The sequence below is a fragment of the Mastomys coucha genome, unplaced genomic scaffold, assembly GCF_008632895.1.
Source record: "Mastomys coucha isolate ucsf_1 unplaced genomic scaffold, UCSF_Mcou_1 pScaffold21, whole genome shotgun sequence".
Classification (NCBI taxonomy): Eukaryota; Metazoa; Chordata; class Mammalia; order Rodentia; family Muridae; genus Mastomys; species Mastomys coucha.
The window spans coordinates 121923455-121932185 of NW_022196904.1; the positions used below are offsets into that span (position 1 = coordinate 121923455).

The 8731-nt window shown below is 49.4% G+C and overlaps 2 protein-coding genes across 2 annotated transcripts in view; both read right to left on the reverse strand.

Moving 5' to 3' along the window:
- Positions 1-8731, reverse strand: part of Fam53b (family with sequence similarity 53 member B) — a 103854-nt gene that overhangs the window by 89900 nt on the left and 5223 nt on the right. The gene's annotated exons all lie outside the window — the stretch shown is intronic.
- Eef1akmt2 (EEF1A lysine methyltransferase 2) overlaps positions 1-8731 on the reverse strand; it is a 79632-nt gene that overhangs the window by 22377 nt on the left and 48524 nt on the right. The window lies entirely within an intron of this gene.

Here is an 8731-nt window from a genome sequence, read left to right on the forward strand (position 1 = left end):
GCTCTGAGCTGAGAGGGAGGGGCTGAGGTTACAGTCTGAAGAATAGCAGGGCTATGGACTGTTTACAGGGTAGAGGGCAGAGGGCAGTGCAGCACATCGGCCTGGGTTCCCTCTGCCTGAACAGATATTTCCCTAACCCTCAGAGGAAATGAGCTCACTTCCAATTCTGTGTCTTTAGGCCAAGAAGCTCTGGTGTCCATCCTTCTACCAGACTGTCCTCTCTGCACTTCTGCTTCTCTGAAGTTTAGATTCTCCACACACTGGGAAACCAGATTGGAGCCCTCCTATCTGATGGAACAGTCTGCAGGGAGGAACAGGTTGCATGTCTATGTTTGCAATGGCAGTGGCCACTCTGTACTTAGAATGTGGCCAGTGTTTCTGAAGACATAGATTTCACATTCCATTTAGCTTCACGGGCCCTGTGACTACCATCCTGAACTGCACAATCTGGAGTACGAGGAATCATATAAAGCTAGAGTCAGGACTTTCTGTATAGGGCCAGGCAGTAAGTAGTTTAGGCCTCACAGACCATCTGGTCTATAAACTGCATAGCAACTTGAAGGCAGCCATAGAAATGGGTGTGGCTGGCTCTGTGGTTACAAGCACTTGCTGCTTCTTTAGGAGCCCTGAGTTTGATGCCCAACAGCCTCATCAGATGGCTCACATCTGTCTGTGACTCCTGTTCCAAGGGATCCTCTGGCCTTTGAGGGGCAGCTGCACCCACATGAGCATATCCCATCCGCAGACATACATATTTATACATAACTGAAGATAATAAAAATAAAATTTTAAAAGTGGGTGTGGCTGTCTTCTAATATAACTTTATTTGTAAAAGCAAGCAACAAGCCAGATTTTGTCATCTGGCTGCAGTCTGCTAACTCCTGACCAGAGTACAGAGTTGGGAGTTCAAGCCTCAGGACTACTACCAGCTGGATGAACCTGGACATCTTGCTGAACCTTAAATCCTTTACTTTCTTAAAGGTGTCAATAACACTGGGGGTACGGCTCAATAATAGAGCACAGGCTGGCACACGGGCAAGGCTCTGGGTGGGATCCCCAAATACACGTGCATGCACACACACCAGAACAAAACCACTCATCTCTCAAGGTGGTTAGAGGGATTAAAGGAGAAAACTGTAACACATTCAACACCTCCCCCTCTCTACCCCCTTTAAGTGCTGAGCTCTATCATGTGAGACAAAGACTAAAAGGGTCCTTATGGACTAAATGAAAGCAGCAACGTCCTGAAGGATCTGACTCATACTGCCCTGTAACTCCTCTACTGTGGATTCTCAGTCTGCTGATAGGAAAACTCTGGCCAGAGAAGTAAAGTACAACCAGTGCTCAAGGTCAAATGCAATCCAAGGACAGGGCTAGGACAAACAGAACTGGGGCTCATGGTTCCTGGTCAGGTTCTCTTGTTTTCAGTCACTCCAGCTGATGGTGGCCCTACCAAACTGCTGCTTGACCAACTGTACCATCTATACTAATCTGGGACTTCAGTGGAAGAAATCACACAGAAGCAGAGTCACAACTAGAGAGATGGCCCAGTGGTTATGAGCATTTGCTGCTCTTGCAGAGGATGGGGGGGGGTTCAGTTCCCAACACCTACCTAGCAGTTCACAACTACTTGTAACTCCAAATCCAGGGCATGTGGGGCCCTCTTCTAGCTTCCACAGGTACCAGGCACATGTGTGGTACACATGAGTCAGACACTCATACACATGAAATAAAAACAAGTTTTTAAAAAGAAAGAGCCGCTGGGCAGTGGTGGCTCACGCCTTTGATCTCAGCACTTGGGAGGCAGAGGCAGGTGGATTTCTGAGTTCAAGGCCAGCCTGGTCTACAGAGTGAGTTCCAGGATAGCCAGGGCTACACCGAGAAACTCTGTCTCAAAAAACCAAAAAAAAAGATTCTGACTTGTCAAATGACCCTTTGTACCATTCTCAGCTCCATGCCATCACCAATAACCACAGGAACACCCTTCCGTGGTCGATATCCTATCCTTTACCATGCAGGATCATGTGACATTTGATACACTGAAGAACCAGGTGAATCCAGGCTGTGGAGCACAGCACCACTTTCCTACGGGCCTCCAAAATAGAAAAGTGCTTTCCTGTCCTTGGCCACTGCTCTTGGCAACGCCTTCCAGAGTCACACAACTCTCCACAGGAGGAGATCAGCTTCAACATGAACTGAGTGAAAACTTGTTTCTTACTCTATTTAGGACTGACCTTTAGATCCATCCCAGACAGAGTGTACCTGTCCTTTTTCTTCTCCTCGGTCTATCTACTATCAGTACCACTAGGGCTACCACCTTCTCCAGAGACACAATACATAGCAGCTATGGTCCAACCCTGACACCAGCAGCAACAAGGGGCCTGCCCCCACAAATTAAACAAAAGTGAATTGAGACATAGGCATTCAGTCTCTCAGGCAGCAGCATTGGCCCTCTCCTCAGCCCCAGCTCAACACCGAAAACTAGGCCTCTGTTTCCAGGGGTACTCAAAGCCCAGCAGTTACCAACATCATCAAGTCCCTTCCCAACTTTAATTCCCCCAGAAATTGAACAGGAGTGGCTGTGCTTGGCTGTTCTCTCCCAAATACAGGGGGAGGACTGGGTTGAGTCAGGCATGTCACATTGGTTCAAAGCCCAGCAGGAAGCTAGCAAGCCAGGAAGCTCTGCAGGGGAAGAGAGCAGACTGCTGGCCACACACTTATATAGCAGAGAACCATGCCACATAACTGTGACTTCCTGCAGCCTTTTCTACAACACTCAAGAGTATGTCTAAAATTCACACAAATTAAAAGAAAGAACAGGTACCTCCCCAAGGCAAGTTCTACCCATTCAGCTGTGGCCTGCTGCCCTGATCCACACAGGGTTTCACCTTCTACTCTGGCCATGGTGTCCCTTTGCTGCAGTATTGCAGTTCACCTTTGAGCCAATGGAAGCTCAGTCAGGCCCAATCTGTCTTCTTCCTTCCCTGGAATGGGTCATGGGCTTTGCCAGCCTTCCTGGGAATTAGATGGAAAGGATAGGATGTTCACTGCCCAATCACACCTCAGGTGCAAGTGCTGATGAGCAAACCCAAAAGGGCTTGGAAGAGACACCCAAAGGGCCAAGTTGGGCACTGAGCTGCCGCCTCCTCGAAGGTTCCTTATTTTCCTTCCTTCTCTCCCTCTGGGCCAGAGTCACATGCCACACAATCAATGGGGCCTGGAATTTGGGCTGGCACCTGAAGGCCGTGAGGCTCAGGAGGGCCAGCCGCCAGCAGTCAGGTGACCTGTGCAGGCCGCTTCCCAGGCCCTGTGTCAGCAACTCCCCCACCCTCGAAGAACATGCTTTAACAGAGCCCAAGGGGCAGCAAAGCTTCTTTCCGATCACATCAACATGATGAGAAGCTTTTTCCCTTTGGTGCTGGTGGGGTGGGAGCGTTTTACAGTGAGTCACATCTCTGTAATTCATGTCAGGCTGAAATGCACCGATACACTACAGGCACGGGTAAGATGTAAGCTGCTCCTGCAAGTCTCAGGTACCCCACGGAATGCTCCGTGACTAAAATAAAATAGATCAAGTCATTCTGGTCATACAGGCAGTGCAGGAATAGCCTTGGACCTGCTCCAAGGTCAAAGGGCAAGACCCTCAGTCAGTTGTATCACCAACAAGATAGCACCTAGTAGAGCCTACTGGAGAAGATGGACCCCTTTGGCTTCCATTCCAGAGTTGCGCAGATATCCAAGTAGGCAGGCCCAGCTCCTGAGTAAACTAGGTCTTACTCATCAGGTGGAAACCTGAAGCACCTGATGCTTGCTCCTGACCCTCACGTGCCTCTTGCCTTTGTAGAATACATCCTTCCTAGGTCACACAGTGGCCTCCGAGCTGTCTGCTCCTAGCCTGCCCTGTGCCACCACTCCTCAGACATAGAGCCTTCAAACCTGCAAGCATCAGCTTGACATTCCTAGTTCACAACCCTTGGCACTCCACAGCCAGCCTGGCCTTGACTAGCTTAGCTTTTCTCATCTACACACATGTCACCTTGGAGCCCAACATCCTGAGTGCCAGAGAGATGATTTCCTGCGACTGTTGTCCCCTTTGCACAGACAACTGTTCTCCAGGCCTGGCTAGTTCCTTGTCTGTAGCCTTCATCTGTCCACATCCCTGCTCATCCCTAAGATTCAAGTCAAATGCCCCCTCTTCCAAGGGAGTGGCCTGGCCTCTACCCCTTGGCTGGCTCTAATTGACCTCCCTACAACTTCGGCAGAATTGTGTGACTCTTGTGTACCTGTGTCTCCACATCTCCACTACAGTCATCACACTGTGTGGCCCTCCGTAGGAACCCTATGAGCAACTGCACCGACTACCATGACCCAAGCCTCTATGCTGTGGAGCTAAGATTTGAGGTTCTCAGCCCTCAGCTCTTTGGGGCCTAAGAGTGTGTTAGACAGGTATTTACCAGATGTGACAGACTCAGTGTAGCTCTTGTACCACCACTATGACAAGCAAGGTCTGTGACAGGTTGGAAGAAGGAACACAGACAGAGGTCTAAGGCCAGCCCCCAAGTGGGAGGGGTCTGACACAGCTCAGAACCAGAGCCCCTCCCAGAAGTCATAAGTCTGCCTTCCTCTGTCAAGGGATGTCTCCCCAAACTGCCAGAAGCACAGAAGAAAATTTCAGTATGTACTTGGATAGGTATGGTGGTAGACACCTATAACCCTAGTACTCTTCCTAGAAGCTGAGACAGGAGAGCCATAGAGCCAGCCTCAGCTACATGATGAGTGTGAGGCCAGCCCAGGGAAAACTGTTTCACAAAACAAACAAATGGGGAAAAAAGAAAAAAAAGGAAAAGGAAGGGAAGGAAAACCATGCCTGCTCTGCCCTCCCCACAGGAAGCTGATTTATGGCTGATAGTGATGTAATACTCCTGAGACACAGAGGTCAGAGGACTAGAAATGAGCAGGCCAAGGACAGCAATACGGTCCAGCCTCAGCTCCATGCCAAGAACACACGTAAAGGTGAAAGAAGAGAACTAATTCCATGAAGTTGCCCTCTGACTTCCACATATACACCATGGCAGGCCACAGACACATACACACACACGCACACACACACATGCATGCATGCACACACTCAGATGTGTGTACACACAGACACTTGCACACGTGCCCCCAAAGCACTCAGAACTATGAACCTGCTTGAGGAGTGGTGCCCTAGGTTGACCTCTGGCCTCTGCATCCATATGCATACGCACATGTGCCTACATGGACCTACATGTGCACATGGGGAATGGGCAACCTGCATCAAGAGAAGCACTGTGAGCACACAGGCTCTGCCCTATGTCACTGGATCAAGTTATCATCTGACTTCCACACAAGTACCATGGCAGGTCACCCACAGCTTAGTTAAACTCTGCTCCTTGAAGAGATTGCGGTCATGTTCAAGTGGTGATGGGGTTCCAGCAGAACTGGGGAGAGCGAGTCAGCTGAACCACAGCCTGTACTGAGAGAGTGCTGACCTGTCACCAGTGTCAGAGATGGTGCCCCATAGAGAGGGAGTGCCTATCAGTGATACCAACTGCAAACTCTGATACCAAACCTGAGAAGTGATAAATGGGTCCCTCACCCTCTGCCCGGATAGGCACACCCAAGGTTTCTAAAGAATTCACTCACAGCAGTCAAGCTGAGAGGAGCTGAGAGGAGCCAAGATCCTGAGGCCACATCATCATTATAAATACATACATTTAATTTCCTATGAGCCAGGAGAATTCACTTTTGAATTAAACATAAGATTTAGTTTCTTAAAGAGAAAGCTTAAAAGGTTTTACTACTTTTAACTCTTGTTTTAAAACACACACCAAAAACTAAATTATAATGCATAATTTCAACTCATCTCCCTGAAAAAGCCATAAGCCCTAAGGTCAGAGTAAAAGCCTGTCCAGAAGAGCTCAGCTAAAGGCCTCTCTGCTCTGCACTGCGTCCTTTACCAGATGAGCCCAGGAATCTTCCGACTGTCCTCCCGATGACACATTTGCCACCAATGGCCATTGGACTCTAGGCATACCCAACCCACAGGGTGGAAGTTATCATTTTCCAGAGGAGGGACATCAGGGAGGCAGAAGACACCTGCTCTAAGGTACACACTCAGTACTCAGCACAGTGGGTCTGAACTCAGCACCTGCTTCAGGCCACACAATCAGCACACAGGAGGCTGTGCTCTGAACTTGGTACTGATCCCAGAGATGAATGCTGTCTTTGCTTGACATGATATGGGAACGGTTTCACCTATACTTCTAAGTTCCTGTGATAATGAACAGTTCCTGCTTTTTCCCACTCTCTGGTTGACAAGTAGACTGCCCTGGGCCCATGACAGAACATATGTCTGCCAGTCATCTCCTACTTTACATCCCTCCATGTGGCACCACCCTCATTCTGTCAGGGGCTTCACAAACAAAACAAAACCAACCAATCAAACAAACAAACAAACAAAAAAGCCAAACCCTCACCTGATCCTCTTAAAACACTGGAGGCAAGCTATGGAGTCTGAGGCCCAGAGACAGTAGCAGACCAATTAGGCCTAACTAGGAAGCAGTTTAGTGCCCAGGACCTTACAACTGGGAAAGTCACATGGCTGCTAGAAGGACTTCATGGAGACACAATTCCCAGGCCCCAGGCCCTAGAACTATGCAGAGAGACCACCCTGCATTCTCTACACCTTTTAAAGATACAGAATCACAGACATACATACACCCCACTCACTGGCAACAGGACACACTCCTTCCCTCTTCACCCAGAAGATGCCAAGCAGCACCTGGACATTAACTCTCACCTCTAAACATGCAGAAAGATGCTGACAGTCGGCCTATAGAACCTCCCTCTGACTCCAGGCCCTTGGCTAGTGTGAACGCCAGCGCAACCAAGGCTTCCTCAAACTGGGCTTTGTATCTGGCAGGGAGGGCACTTTGTGCTTCAGCTTGGGAGTGACATATGACAAGGTGAACAGAGTCAACAGAAGGAACCTACCACAAGGATATTCAAGGCCCTTCCTGGCAGGAGTGCATGCTGCTTATAGCAAAAAGTCTGTTTCCTTAGCATTGATGGGGAAGGCACGCCATGATAGAAGGGCTGAGATTAAATCCCAACCACTTTCTCAAGAGAGCAAGAGATTCCTCTAAGCAATACCATGGGGCCAGTGCGCTGAGCAATAAGCAAACTAATGAAGTAAGTTGCCCACCTCCAAGCTGGACACTCAGCAAGACCCAGGCAATGTCTGCAGGATAAATGTGGGAAAACCTGTCATGGAGAATTCTCCCTCTCCCTGCCCTGTACCAGGTCCAAACTAACCTCACTCACTGCCACAGAGATTTAGAGGCGTACAGGACAACACCTTTTTCATGGTGCATATCTTGCCCTGGCTTCTGGCCTTTCCATCCAGCCCCATCTCTCAGTAAGGAACACTAGAGTACTAGCTGAGCACACTGAACCATCCACCCACCTTTCAGCTGAGGTAAGCTTGGGCCTGCAGAGAGGCAGAAAATGGCTCTGTCACCTGCCAAGAGCAAGTAGGTATGCACTGATTGGTTGAAGAACTCTGAGTGGCAATGATCTGGTCAGCCTGCACTGGTGTGAAAGCAGATGGCCTGAGGCTGGGATGAGATCCCAGGAGGAGAGATCAGAGGGTACTCAGGAGGTACAGGAGATCTCAGGAGTCACCTTATTTCCAGAGTGGTGGATCTCTCTTCCTTTAGTCTGAACTGGGAGGTCAGAGAAGCTCTCTCTCCAAGGCCACTGGCCAACTCTACGCACTGTATTCATTGTAATGAATAGCTTTGAGTTATGAGGTAAAACCAGGTCTGACCCTCATTTTCATAGAAAGATTACTGAGTTGTGCCCTGGACCTAAACTGCATCATGCCTCCCCTGAAACCATCACGTGTTACACCTCCAGAAAGTCCATAGGAAGCCTGCTTGAGAGAACCACTCTGAACCCACAGCCTAGGCAGCCTCCTTCCCTCCCCAGGACTGAGGAAGTGTAGCTCAGAGATCTCAAGCACCCTGAACAATGACTGGGTGGCCACAGCAGAAACAGGAACTACCTGGGTGACATGCACAGTGGGCACCTCGCCCAGAGGTGAGTACCTTTCAGATTCTTCTTCACAGAGACGGAGGCAGCAGTGGAAAATTCCAAAGGCTTTGCTCCACTCCTGCAGGAGAAGGCCCCTAATCCCCTGCTAAAGAGACCAAAGTCTGGTAGGGTCTGCCCTGTCCCTCAGTCTCGAATGTCCAACACAATCAACTCAAGAGCATTAGAAATACCAGTGCTTGAGTCCTTCCCCTATCCCCCATTCCCCAGCTATGCTTGAAATTCGTGACATAATCAGGCAACTAGATTGTTTTGAAACCTCTACAGTAAGTAATTCACAACCATGCAGGAGAGCGACTGTCCTGCCATCTAGAAATTCAGCACACTGGGATCTAACACACACACACACACACACACACACACACACACACACACAAACTCTTTAGAGAAAGAAAGGTCTGAGCCCTAGGTAGGGAGGCCTTGCTGAAGAACACTCCCCCACAGCACATCCACACACTGGACTGCCTGCACTGAACCATCTGTCTGGGGATGAGGAGTCTCTGCCCAGCCCTGGCAGGGGCAGACCCAGTTCCCTTGTGCTGGAAGATGTGCAACTATGTTCTCTGATTACTTCAGACATGTAAACAAAATATGA